Genomic DNA, 14,050 nt, shown 5'->3' with positions numbered 1-14,050 from the left:
CAAGTCCCAGGAGGAGCACTTGTCCCCTTACCAGGGTCCTCAGCAGCAGGCCCTGTGAGAGCAGCATCATCCGAGGGGTCTTGAAGGGTGACATCAGTCTCTGATCTCTCAGGAAGGGTGCTGTCCTGGGCCGGGCACTCTTGTTTCCGGAGCCGCTTGCAGCTCCCAGAGGGTCCAACCTCCATATCAATCTCATCAGGCTCAAGGATCTGAGAGATAGGGGGAGGGCCATCGGACTCCCGCACCACCTCCCCTACCCCCAGCTCACTCCTGGTCATTACAGGGTCTGGAGGGGATGCCGAGGAGGCAGGCAGAGAGGGGAGCCCCTGCTCAATAACTTCACCTCACCTCAAAGTGGGGAGGTCATGAGGGGATTAGGAGGCCTTTTTAGAAGACCCATTTTTTCTGGGACTTGCCCTTCCCAGCAGGATGGGCCATATCCTCCCCTGAGCAGAGCAGAAAAGGGGGGGCCAGGTCTACCGGCACAGAGCCAGCTGACTCCAATGAAGCAGGGGGTGACTGGGAGGAAGGCCCTTCCCCACCACCTGACGGAGCTTGCGCACCAGAGGTGGATAAGCCACCATCAGGTGCAGCTGCAGGAGGCTCTGCTGCAGCCAGCTTCTTCTTCAGGCACTGGGTAACCAGGTGAGACCTGCTACCACAGTGAAGACAAGAGGTGTCCCCAGTGGTGAAGTAGGTCTCGTACCACTGCCCATCAATCATGAAGGACATGGACTGAGGCAAACCCTGACCCTGCTTGTTAAGCAGCATGAACAGCTGCCTTTTAAAGGACAGGACGTGCCGGAGCTCAGGCACCTTGCTGCCAAGCAGCAGTCTATGGACTGGGCCTGTAACCATGCCATAAGGGTGTAGGCAGTTATTGAGGTCATCATCTGAAAAAAATGGAGGTACATTCAAGGCTACCACATGAATGGCCAGTGTGTCTAGAGGCGTGAGGCAAACAAACAAACTAGCCCTAGGGGAGAGAGAAGTGTAAGCAATATGGCAGGGAAGGGGAAGGGAAGGGAAAAAACTAAAACTGAGGAAGGGGGAGAGGGTGACTGCAGGAGAAAGGGCTGGGAAAAGGGGAAAAAAGGCAGGGAAAAGTAATGAAAAGTGGGGGACTACAGTGGGAAAGGCATCAGGCTGTCTAGGGGAGGGAAAGCAAAACAAGAGAAGAGGAAAGGCTCACAAAACTGGGAGAAGCTCTCAGAGCTCTGAGCAGACACTCCTGTTGGTGCCCATCTTGAAAGAAAGAAAGAAAGACTTTTTTAATTACTTTATTCAGGGGTTCAGGTATACAACAATGGTGGCCGCTTGCAAAGTGAAAACACAAACAACTTACTACCAAACCAAACCAAACCAACCAACACATCACACCGTGACAGACACCTTCGCTGCATTTCACGTCGTGTCTTACATGCTAATTATGCGGTCGGCGTGCCGGCCACATGGTCATAACTCATAAACAATTCAGACCCTGCTCCATCCCATCATACACGTAACAAAACCTTCAACTTCCACACAAAAAGAGAGCAAAAAAGCAGCCTGGTGAGGGCCCAGGACACGGCAGAGCTGGAAGTCGCAGTTTGACACCGAGCCAGCCCGGTCGCCCAGACCGGTCATGACATCAGAGCGCGTATTTGAGACGGCCATCCTCCACCCAGCACAGCGCTCCCTCAAGGGCCCAGCAGTCTCAAAGGCGGGCACCGCCCGCCGGAGCACAGCGTGCTCAAACTCCAGCGAGAGGCGCGCCTGCACCAGGAGGCGGAAAAGCCGCAGGGCATCATCTGAGCCGGTCCCGGCAAGCCGGTTCCGGCGGCTCTTGAGGACGGCCAACTTGGCCTGACCCAGTACAAAGTTGGCCAGGCAGACGGGGCCCTTCTCAGCCGCCCGGTACGGGCAGGAGCACACGTAGGTGGTCTCCAAAAAGCTCCTGCCCAGAGCCCACAGCAGCAGCCCGAGGGTGACAAAGAGCGGCTGCAGGCATGGGCAGTCAAGGAAAGCGTGAAAAAGGGTCTCCTCAACACCCCCCGGGCAGAAGGGGCAGGCTGTCGAGGCGGCTGGGTCCAAGTGGGACGCAAACGTGCCAGTGGCTAGGATGCCGTGCAGCAACCGCCACTGCAGGTCGCCAGTCTTCTTGGCAATTGGCGGCTTATACAATGTGCGCCACGCCGGATGGGCCGGTGGGGAAGCTGGCGGCCCCAGGCACCGTCGCCACGGTGTATCGGGGCAGCCCGCCAGCACTTGGGCGTGGCGGACGTGAATCACCCAGGCGTATAAACCTCTACAAGACAGAGAAGCAAAAGGACAACCCGTGTCACTGTCAGGAGGCACAGGGAGCGTCAGCAGGGTGCCAGGGCCGCCGGCCAGATCGTCAGCCATAGCTGGGGCGACTGGTAACTCAGGGAAAGCCTCACTCAGGGCATCCTCAGTGCAGGGGACCTGGCCCGCCCAGAGATGGTCCTCCAGGGCAGCTGCCGCCTCCAATGGGAGGGCAGCCCGGATGTCACACAGGAGACGGCCCACGCTGCGAACAGAGCGCATGCCCAGCCGGCTGCTCAAGGCCTCGGGCGAGAGCCAGGCTGACCGAGCGGGGTCAAGGAGGTGGCCCAGGCAGAGAACATGCACCTGAATGAGAGTGGCCGTGAGACTGGCAGAGGCCAGGCTCGGCACGGGGCGCCTCAGCGCTGGGTTGTGCACCAGGGGTTCCCCCAGCAACTGCAGGAACTGGAGGTGACAGGCCTGGGACTGGAGGTGGAAAGTGGCTTGCCAGGCTCGTACCACGCTACGGTAAAAGGCTGGAAGCACGGCCCAGTTCAAAAGCATGAGGTCCAGCAGGAAGAGCTCCTGGTCAAAGCCGAGGGCCCCCACCCTCTGCAGAAACTGGCATGCCAGGTGTTGCCAAGGTGGGCGCTCCTCGCTGTACAGGAGTCGCTGGAGGGCCTGGAGGCAGAAGGAGACCACCCTGCTCGCCAGGTCAACCAAACTCTGGCCCCCCTCAGTCACAGGTAGGTAAAGGACAGGTCGTGGGAGCCAGTGGCGCCCGTCCCAGAAGAAGTCAACCAGGAGGCGCTGGAGTCTCTCGAGCAGGTCCTCCGGCGGATCGAGTACGGCGCACCGATGCCACAGGCTCGCCGCCACTAGGTTGTTCATGATGAGGACGCGTCCACGGTAGGAGAGGCTGGGTAGGTGCCAGTGCCACCTTTGTAGGCGAGGCCTTCACTCCTTCCTTGAGGCCATCCCAGTTGCGTGCCATGAAGGTCGGTGGCCCCAGGAACACGCCCAGGATCTTAAGGCCCTCGCGGCACCAGCTGAGGCCCCTGGGCAAGGCCGGGGGGGTCGTGGCGATCCACTCTCCAAGCAGCAGGGTATCGCTCTTGGCCCAGTTGATACGGGCCAAAGAGGCGCGTTCGTAGGCTCGCTGGCAGGCTGTCAGGGCCTCCACATCTTTCCTGGGTGTTAAGGAAGATGGTCACGTCTTCTGCGTATGCTGAGAGCCGCAGCGGAGGGGCAAGGGACAGGCCCACAGCTGGTGGCAAGGCCACACTGCTCAGGCAGCGCTGCAGCGCATGCAGCAGTGGCTCAATGGCCAGGGCATAGAGCATGCCCGACAGGGGGCAGCCCTGACGGATGCCTCTGCGCGCGGGGAACGGGGCACAGAGCACGCCGTTCACCTTGAGCAGGCTGGAAGTGTCTCGATACAAGACCCGGAGGGCGCCGGTGAAAAGGGGCCCAAAGCCAAAGGCCTCCAGGGTCTGAAAGAGGTAGGCGTGGTCCACCCGGTCAAAGGCTTTCTCCTGGTCCAGAGAGAGAAGGCCAACGTCCAGGCCAAAGAGTTCGCTGGCTGTAAGTAGGTCGCGCAGCAGAAACAGGTTGTCTTGGATGGTTCTGCCCGGCACGCAGTAGCTCTGCTCAGGCCCAGTGACGGAGGCCATGACAGTGCAGAGGCGGGTGGCCAGCGCTTTGGCCAGGATCTTGTAATCCGCACACAGCAGGGAGACCGGCCGCCAGTTCTTAATGCAGCCAAGGTCTCCTTTCTTGGGCAGCAGCGTGAGCACTGCACGGCGGCAACTGATCGGCAAGACCTTGTCGGCAAGACTCTCCTGGAAAACGCGCAGGAGGCAGGGGCCGAGAAGAGGCCAGAAAGCCTTGTAGAACTCCGCAGGTAGCCCGTCGAGGCCTGGGGCTTTGCCGGAGGCGAGGCCAGCTGCGGCCGCCGCCAGCTCCGCCAGAGACAACTCCTGCTCAAGCTCGCCGGCCTCCAGGGCACCAAGGCATGGCAGGCCCGCATGGAGTTCCTGCGCGGCGTCAGGGCAGGACGGCTCAGCCGCAAACAGGTCACGATAGAAAGCAACAGCATGCTCACGTACTTCACCTGGGTCAGTGATGACCTGGCCCTCAGAGGTCTTGAGGTGATCTAAGACTTTGCTCGCTGCCTGCCGTCGCTCCAGGTTGAAAAAGAAGCGAGTCAGGGCATCCAATTCGGCCAGCTCTTGGCAGCGGGCACGGATCCTCGCTCCATGGGCCGCACTCTCTGCCAAGTCACGCAGGCACTTCTTCCGGAACCGGAGGCTCTCGCACAGCACCGCATCACTGCCGGCTGCCAGCAGGGCAGCCTCGAGCTTTACCACGTCCTCCTCCAGCTCTCTGATACGGAGGCGCAGTTCATTCATGGCCAGCTGAGTGTACTGCTGGCAAAAGGCCTGGATCTGTACCTTGCCCACATCCCACCATAGCTTCCAGGAGGAGTAATTCAGTCTTGTGGCCTCCCAGCCCCGCCAAAAGTTGGCAAAGCAGTCCCGGAAGTAAGAGTCTTGAAGCAGGCTGACGTTGAAGCACCAATAAGGCGCTCGTGTGCAGGTTCTCCCTGGCAGGCTCAGTTCACAAAAAGCTAGGCCGTGGTCTGACAGGCCTGAGGGAACGATGCGGCCGCTGCGTAGGAGTGGCAGGTGGTGCCTGGTGACATAAATGCGGTCGAGGCGGGCCATAGTGAGACCCCCAGCACTCATCCTGGCCCAGGTGTACTGGCGCGCGTCGGGGTGCAGGGCTCGCCAGACGTCGATGAGGCCTGCAGTCTCCAAGACAGACTGCAGCTTGCGGGCTGAGGGCAGGTGAGGCTCGGGCCCCATACGGTCGAGCAGGGTATCAGTGGTACAATTAAAGTCCCCACCTACAAGAAGCAGGTCATCGTCCTCGCTGACGTCGCGCAAAAGGCCGGCCAAGGTCTCAAAGAAAGTGACCCTCTCCTGGCCATCAGAAGGTGCATAGATGTTGACGAGCAGCAGATGGTGTTGCGCTAGGGTGACGCGGACCGTCAACAGGCGGCCGGGGACAACCTCTCGTGCCACCGCCGTGTCATACTGTAGTTGTGATGATAGGAGAGTCGTGACCCCGGCACTAAGGTTGGTGCCGTGACTCAAGAACACCTGGCCTTGCCAGGCAGCATGCCAGGCCAACTGGTTGTGCCTGTCAGAGTGCGTCTCCTGGAGGAAGGCGACAGCCAGCCGCTTCTGGCGCAGGAGCTCCAGCACGGCCTCTCGCTTCACCGGATCTCAACAGCCATTGATGTTGAAAGTGCCAATGGTTGTGGCTGCCATGGGTGTGAGTTTGGGAGAAGAAGAGCGAGGTAAGGCGTAGATAAAAAGCAAGCCCCCAAGAGCCAAGCAAAGGCAGAGACAGGTCAAAAAGAAAAGGCCTATCGTGCCCTACTCTAGTCCAGGGACCCCGCCAGGCCCCACTCATCTCTCACCCGCTGGGCGAGCTTCTCCAGACGATAGCCCATCTGCCTAGTGCCAGATCTTGCTGCATGAGCTTGGCCGCAGCCCTGGCAGCCTTGATGAACACTTTAGGGTCCGCGCACCACTGGGTGATGCGCGCTGCTATGTTCTTTTGTCCTTTCGTTTGCTTTAGAAAGGTCAAGAGCCCCCCATAGTCAGGACCGACCCGGGGGGGTCTGCCAACATGGGCTGCACATTTCCCACAGAGGAGCAGTGAGGCCACACACTGGCTGGGAGCACTGCATCCACACCCTCAATATCCAAGCCCATCAACCTCCTCTGATCATCTAGGTCGAGGTCTGGCTCTTGAAGAGCAAGCCCCACCTTCTTGGGGGGGGAGAGGTCATCCCGCTCTCGAGGTCACTTGCAACACTCAGAAAGCTGGATTTCCATCTCACAAGCTGCTCATCCTGGCCCGGGACGTGACCAAGAGGTCAGCAGACTCCAGACCTCCAGAAGCGACACATTGTATGTCTTCTTGCCCCCCGTCTCCGAGAGCTGGGAGATGGGTGAGGCGTTAATGACCCCTGTCTCCGCCTCCCCCACCTCCAAACTGCCCTCATCCCCAGTCAGCAGGGTCACTGACGTGACAGCCGGAGCAGGGCCGGGCTCTCCAGCAGGGGCCTCCCCAGCACCAGCTGAGGAAGGCCTCAGTGGGGATGGGGAGTCCTGAGGGGTCCCTTTCACTTTCTTCGCCTTGTTGCTCTTCTTCTTCTGCTTTGTGGCAGATGACCCATCCTTCACAGAGGATGGGCCAGACTGTGTCTGGCCCTCCCCAGAGCCAGCCACCTCAGCCAAAGCCGTGGTGGAGAGCAACTTGCAGGAGGTCTGAGCCCCACCGTCCGACGGGGCCTCGGTGCCACAATCGCTGACCACCCCAGCCTCAATCGAGGAGGTCAGAGCAGGCAGGGCAGAAGCGGAAGCATCCACCTCTCCCCCCGGTGGCATCTCTGCACTGGTGGGGGTGGGCACCATAGGTGGAATGAGTGGGGCGGAGCCCCAGCCCCTCCGCCAGACAACACTCCCACGCCAGAGACTTCAGCCCCCTCAGATGGAACAGGGGCAGGAGGAGGTCGGGAAAGACTCCCGGCCTCACTGGGTGGGGCCTGCATCCTGGAGTGGATGGGCCGTCCGTTGGCGTCGCTATAGTCGCTGACGCTTTGGCCAATCCCCCCCGTGGACACTGAGCTGCTAGGTGGGAAGAGCTCCCACACTGAAAACACATGGTCTTCCCACGAGAAAAATAAATCACATACCTCCGCCCGTTGAACAAGAGGCTCAAGGACTGAGGCAGAGACCGTGAGCCCTCCCTAAAGAGCATGAAAACCTGCCTTCGAAAAGACAGGACATGCCTCAGTTTGGGGTTTTTACTCCCTATGGTCAACCGGCGAATGGGACTCGTAAGCACCCCATAGGGCTCGAGTACCCTGGCCAAGTCTCAATCGGTCACGTGCGGGGGCACATTAGAAATCACCACCCTCACCGCTAGGGTGTCCAGGGGGGTGACAAAATAATGTGCGCCCGCAATGTCCAGGCCCTCTATGCACACCCTATGGACTAGGGTGGGGTCACTCAGGTAGATCATCGGGACCGTGTTGACACGACCTGCATAACGGATGGTCTGCTGTCCCAAGAGACTATCCAGAGCATCCACGCAGACCTCAACCCCAACGAAGGGAGGGGTGTGAACCCTCAACCCACAGGTAATGGGAAGGTTCTGGGAGGCATCCTCATGCCAGCTGCTGGGTGTAGGAGCAGCCATTCCTGATAGGACAGGGTTAATTCCCAACTCTAACTAAGCAAAGCAACAACAAAAAAAGTTTAAAAAAGTTTAAAAAAGATAAGTGTCTGGGAAAGCGGCCACAAAACTCTAGATGGGAGGGGGGAAGGGGGCGGAGAAAAAAAAAATGGCTGGGGTTTGAAAAAGCAAAAAAAAAAAAAGAAGAGAGAAAAACCAATGACATGGCTCGGAGCACCCCCAGCCAGGTCATGAGGCACTACAGGGAGTTGGGAGCGGGGCTTAGGTGTCTGGGAGCTCAGGTGGTGTTTTCGTCCATCCTCCCAGTCTTGGGCTATGGGCTGAGGAGGGAGAGGAGGATCCACGCAGTCAACCAAAGACTGTGGCGCTGGTGTCATCGGGAAGGCTTTGGCTTCCATGACCACAGCCTGCTCTTTGGCGAGAGAAGCAGCGAGCTGCTGGGAAGAGATGGCCTCCACCTCTCTCCCCTGGGGAGGAGGCTCTTCTCAGCCAGGCTGGCTGACCTGCTCCACCGGGCTTTAAACTAAGCCCGCTGGGGCATGGGGGGACTACTGCCACTGCTGGCCCACTGAGCGACTCTTGCAAAGCCAGCGGACCAAGGCACTTAAGGGAGCCCACCCCTGCCTCAGCCCTGGCACAATCTGTGGGCAAGGCAAGAGCCCCCAAGGGGACACTTGCCTGTCTGTACACTAATGCCAGGAGCCTGGGCAACAAGCAGGACGAGCTCGTCCTCCTGCTCAGTGCAAAGAAATACGATGTCATTGGGATAACAGAGACCTGATGGGACTCCACCCATGACTGGACCACGGGTATAGAGGGCTATACCCTGTACAGGAGGGATCGTGTTGACAAAAGGGGCGGGGGTGTAGCTCTCTATGTGAAGGAAAGCTACATGTCCCTGCAAGCTGATGTTGGCAACCGGCATGGACAGCTAGAGACCCTCTGGGTAAAAATTCGTGGGGAATACGGCACAGGGGACACAACGGTGGGAGTCTACTACAGACCTCCCACTCAAAGTCCTGAGCTTGACCAGGAGTTCGCCCGGGAACTGACTGAGGCCGCTTGCTCCAGGACCTTGGTTGTCATGGGTGACTTCAATTACCCGGACATCTCGTGGGAAGATCGCTCAGCAAAATCCGAGTGGTCGCAAAGCTTTCTCTTGTGTGTGGATGACCTCTACCTGACTCAAGAAGTCTATGGGCCAACGAGAGGCAAAGCGCTGCTCAACCTGGTACTGGCTACGGGGGACGACCTAATCGGCGACCTAGTGATCGATGGGAAGCTGGGTGACAGCGACCACGAGCTGATCACTTTCACCATCTGCCGTAAAGCTGGCAAGTCAGTCAGCAACACAGAAGTCCTTGGCTTCAGAAAAGCCGACTTTGACAAGCTCAAGAGGCTAGTGGGTCAGGCCCTCAGGGACCATGACCCCAGGGTGATGGGAGTTCAAGAAGAGTGGTTGCTCCTCAAGGAAGCGATCCTTAATGCACAAGCTAAATCTATTCCAACACGGAGGAAAGGCAGCAAGAAGGCACAGCAGCCCCCCTGGCTCTCCAGGGACCTAGTGGACCTCCTGTGGCTAAAAAGGAAAGCCTACAAAGGATGGAGGATGGGATTCACCTCCAAGGAGGATTACTCCGCGCTGGTCCGGTCCTGCAGGGACCAAACCAGGAAAGCCAAGGCTGCAACTGAACTCCAACTAGCTTCAGGCATCAAGGACAACAAAAAGTCCTTTTTCAGATATGTGGGGAGCCGGAGGAAAAGCAAGGGCAACGTTGGATCCCTGCTAAACCAGATGGGACAACTGACAACTGACACCCAGGAAAAAGCCAACCTATTAAATAGGTACTTTGCGTCAGTCTTTCATCAGTCACATGGGATGCCCATGCCTGCTATGGGACAGGGAGATCCGGTGATGGGGATCCCCTACCCTCCATAAATGGTGACCTTGTGAAGGAACATCTTGAGAAGCTGGATACCTTCAAGTCAGCTGGCCCTGACAATCTGCACCCCAGGGTACTCAAGGAGCTGGCGAGCATCATAGCCCTGCCCCTGGCACGGATCTTTGAAAACTCCTGGCGCTCTGGTGTAGTGCCCGAAGACTGGAAGAAGGCCAATGTGGTGCCGATCTTCAAGAAAGGGAGGAGAGTGGATCCGGCTAACTACAGGCCCATTAGCCTGACTTCTATCCTGGGGAAGATCTTAGAAAAGTTTATTAAGGAGGCCATCCTTGAGGGACTGGCCCAGGCTAACATCCTAAGGGATAGCCAGCACGGGTTTGTTGCGGGTAGGTCTTGTTTGACCAATCTCATTTCCTTCTATGACCAGGTGACCTATCATCTGGACAAGGGAGAAGAGATTGATGTCATATATCTTGACTTCAAAAAAGCTTTTGATCTGGTATCCCATGATCACCTCTTGGCCAAACTGCCCAGTTGTGGCCTTGGCTCCACCACGATCCGCTGGCTGGGAAACTGGCTCCGTGGTCGGACCCAGAGGGTTGTGATTGATGGCAGTCACTCATCATGGTGCCCTGTAACCAGTGGGGTCCCTCAAGGCTCTGTCCTGGGACCCATACTGTTCAACATCTTCATTAATGATGTGGACATTGGAGTTAGGAGTGGACTGGCCAAGTTCGCCGATGACACCAAACTTTGGGGCAAAGCATCCACGCCAGAAGATAGGCGGGTGATCCAGGCTGACCTGGACAAGCTCAGCAAATGGGCAGACGAGAACCTGATGGGATTTAACACCGAAAAATGCAAGGTTCTCCACCTTGGGAGGAAAAACCTGCAGCACCCTTATAGGCTCGGCAGTGCTACGTGGGATAGCACTACAGAAGAAAGAGTCTTGGGGGTCATCATTGACCACAAGATGAACATGAGCCTGCAATGCGATGCTGCGGCTAATAAAGCGACCAAAACGCTGGCTTGCATCCATAGATGCTTCTCGAGCAAATCCCGGGACGTCATTCTCCCCTTGTACTCGGCCTTGGTGAGGCCGCAGCTGGAGTACTGCGTCCAGTTTTGGGCTCCACAATTCAAAAAGGATGTGGAGAAGCTTGAGAGAGTCCAGAGGAGAGCCACACGCATGATCAGAGGTCAGGAAAACAGATCTTACGATGATAGGCTGAGAGACATGGGACTCTTTAGCCTGGAAAATCGTAGGCTCAGGGGTGATCTGATGGCCACCTATAAGTTTATCAGGGGTGACCACCAGGATCTGGGGGAACGTTTGTTCACCAGAGTGCCCCAACGGATGATGAGGTCGAATGGTCACAAACTCCTGCAAGACCGTTTCAGGCTGGACATAAGGAAGAATTTCTTTACTGTCCGAGCCCCCAAGGTCTGGAACAGTCTGCCAGCGGAGGTGGTTCAAGCACCTACATTGAACACCTTCAAGAGTAAATTGGATGCTTATCTTGCTGGGATCCTATGACCCCAGCTGACTTCCTGCCCTTTGGGCAGGGGGCTGGACTCGATGATCTCCCGAGGTCCCTTCCAGCCCTAATGTCTATGAAATCTATGAAACAAAAGGGAGGGGGGAAAAGGGGTAATTTAGAGCACCCCGCGGAAGGCAAGCTAATGGAATATAACTCCCCGCTACAAGCAAGCAGAAAAGAAAGAAAAGAGAGAAAGAGCGAGAAAGAGACAGTAAGAAAGAAGACTGCGAAGACAAAGAGACCGGGAGTACGGGGGGATCGGACAAAGAGGAGAGAAAAGGGGGAAAAAAAGCTGCAAAACAGCAAGAAAAGAAAGAGAAAGCGAGATAAACAGGGGCTAGAGACCTTTAGACATGGGAGTGAGAAGAGGAAAGAGATAGGAAGCCGGGGAGTCTTACGCTCAGGATCGCCCCACACAGCTCCAAGCGATTCTGGTCCAGTGCGTCCAAAGCGAAAGAAAGAAAGAAAGAAAGAAGCTCCTCACTTTTTTAAATAGTAAAGGCTGTTAAAAGTAACTGACTCATTAGAATATATTTTCAGCAATCTATCTTGGAGTTGAGCTTATCAGTATTTCCCATCTCTGATCTTTATCGTTCCTTTGCATAATCAGGTTGTTCTTGAGAAAAATGAATATCTTGGCCAACAGTAGATTTTTTGCATAATCAGCTGGTTGGCATGGTAAAGGATACTGCTATGATTGTCGTCAAATCCTGAAGGAGTTCAAAGAAACTCAAAGGATGCTATATTCTCCTTTTGAGATGGCAATTACTAAATTAAAGTCTGATTCCAAGTGGTCAGGGTTTTATATCTACCAAGTTACCATAAACTTAAGTTGTTTTTGCTATTAGATGATTTTAAAAGTTTTTCTATTATGACTTCTTTTTCACTAAAACTGGTGACTTGAATCACAGCAGAGTGTTTGCATAATACTAATACAATGATATGATCTACAATCTGAGGAAAAGGTAGCAAGATTTTTCTTCCCAACATTACGGGTAAGCGGGAGTATTTTCAGTTTGAAACATTAGGTAGTGTAAGATGCCTGCCACATTGTAACAGCAGCAATGAGAAAGCGTTTCCAAAACTCTTATTAATCCAAATTTGTTAAGAAACAACTTTGTTTTAGAATTTTAAAGAAGACAGTATATACACAAGCTGAATCAACTTTTGTGTGTAAAATGAACCTACAAGAGCACCCTTAAAGAAAGTTTCAGGGCTGAATGACTATATAAATTACATGTATGACACATTGATGACTGTGGGACTAGGGTTAGGAATTCATCACTAATAACTGTATCACTAACACTTGTTGCAGTTTAATTTTAAAATGTATGAACATTAGTGATCTGAGTTATTTTTACTCAAGGAAATAGTGCTACTTAAGTAAAGGAACCATGTATGTCAGTAAAAGTTTGTAGGTTTAGGGCCAAATTTAGGGTAAAATTCTTCCCTTGGATCTATTCATGAAGTATCAATGGGGAGATGGGAGTCACATTGCACAAGAGGACAAAATTGAGTCTGCATCTACCTATGTTTCTAGCAAATGGTATACATTCATCTGAGGAAGAAATAAGGATGTAAAAAAATGACCAGTTTGGCCAGAAATGACCATTTAGATCCAATGCGTTTTGGTCTTTTTCTTCTCTACATCTTTCCCAATTAATGTCTTTGTGCACATCTAAGAACAGACTCAATGTCCTCACTTAGCAAGGGCAAATTCCTTAGTGTTACACTGATATTAATCAATGGGCAGCATAATTAAGTCAAGGTCTAGACCAGGGGTGTCAAACATACAGCCGCAGATCCATTTTGGCTATAGGATTTGTGGTCCCTGGGCCTCAATGGGCATGGCCATTGGCAGCAGGGAGACAAGCAAGGGCTATGCAGATACAGCCCTCGTTTGCCCACCTGCCACCCATCCCTGGACTCATACCCACTGCAGATACTATTGGAGCCTGGGTTGAGTTTGACATCCCTGGTTTAGAACATTTATTGGATGCTCTCATCAGGGCTGCCCCTGGGGGGAGGGGGAATTGGGGCAACCGCCCTAAGCCCTGCACTTTGGGGGGCCCCGGGGAGCTGGACAGAGTGGCGCAGTGACTCCGTGCTGCCACCAGCTTCACGCCCAGCCACTCAACATCCCCTCTCACTGCCGAATCCGGCACCTCTGGCTGCTTGGCAACGCCCTCCCCGCCTTGCTGCCGAATCCACCGCTGGCTTCCTTGCATCCTGGGGCGGGGCCCCACACAGGATAATTTGCCCGGGGCCCCTGCACTGGTCACCTCTGCCTCTCATACAAAGAGAATTACATTAATTTTTTAAAACTCAAACAGTTAAATTGCAAATGCTAACCTTCCTGTAAGAACGATGGAAATATTTAGTGTAGGAAGAGAGAAAAAAAACTATACACACTTTTCTCATATAAAATGTCCAGCTAGAGACAACTCAGAAATACAAAGGGGAAATTAATTGTGATTAATGTTGGGAGACAGTGACTAGGTCAGATGCATTTAACTCGGGGTGGGCAATTATTACGGGGGAGGGCCACTTACCTAGTTTTGGCAAACTGCTGAGGGCTGCTTTGGTAACCCTGCCACTTGACAGATGCCCCACCCCTGGTCACCATCTTGGGACCAGAAGTCCCGCCCCCTCACCTGACCTTTGCTACAAGAAGTCCCTTCCCTTGCCCCCAGAAGTACTCCTTTCAGCAAGAGGTTTTGCCATCTTGGAGTCAGAAAAATACCATATTATATTCTGAAACGTGAACAACTTTAATTTGATTTCAAAAATATTTTGTCCTGATTTATGTGTTTGTGTAGTGTACGTAGAGGTGATTGCACAACAGTTTAAAATGAAGCCTTACTCTTGCATATTGTGGGGGTGGGTATAGGTTTGTGGGGGGCTGTGGGTGTATGGGTATGAGGCATGAGAGAGGATGCAGGTGTGCATGTGTGGATATGGGGTTGGTGGGAGGATGGGTACTTGGGGTGTGTGAGGGGATGGGGGGTCTGCATATATGGTAGTGTGAGGGGGAGCATGTGGATGGTGGGGTGTGTGTGTGTGTGCGTG

This window comes from Crocodylus siamensis, chromosome 5 (assembly GCF_052110815.1).
Source record: "Crocodylus siamensis isolate JL-2025a chromosome 5, ASM5211081v1, whole genome shotgun sequence".
Classification (NCBI taxonomy): Eukaryota; Metazoa; Chordata; order Crocodylia; family Crocodylidae; genus Crocodylus; species Crocodylus siamensis.
This window is presented reverse-complemented; position numbering follows the sequence as displayed.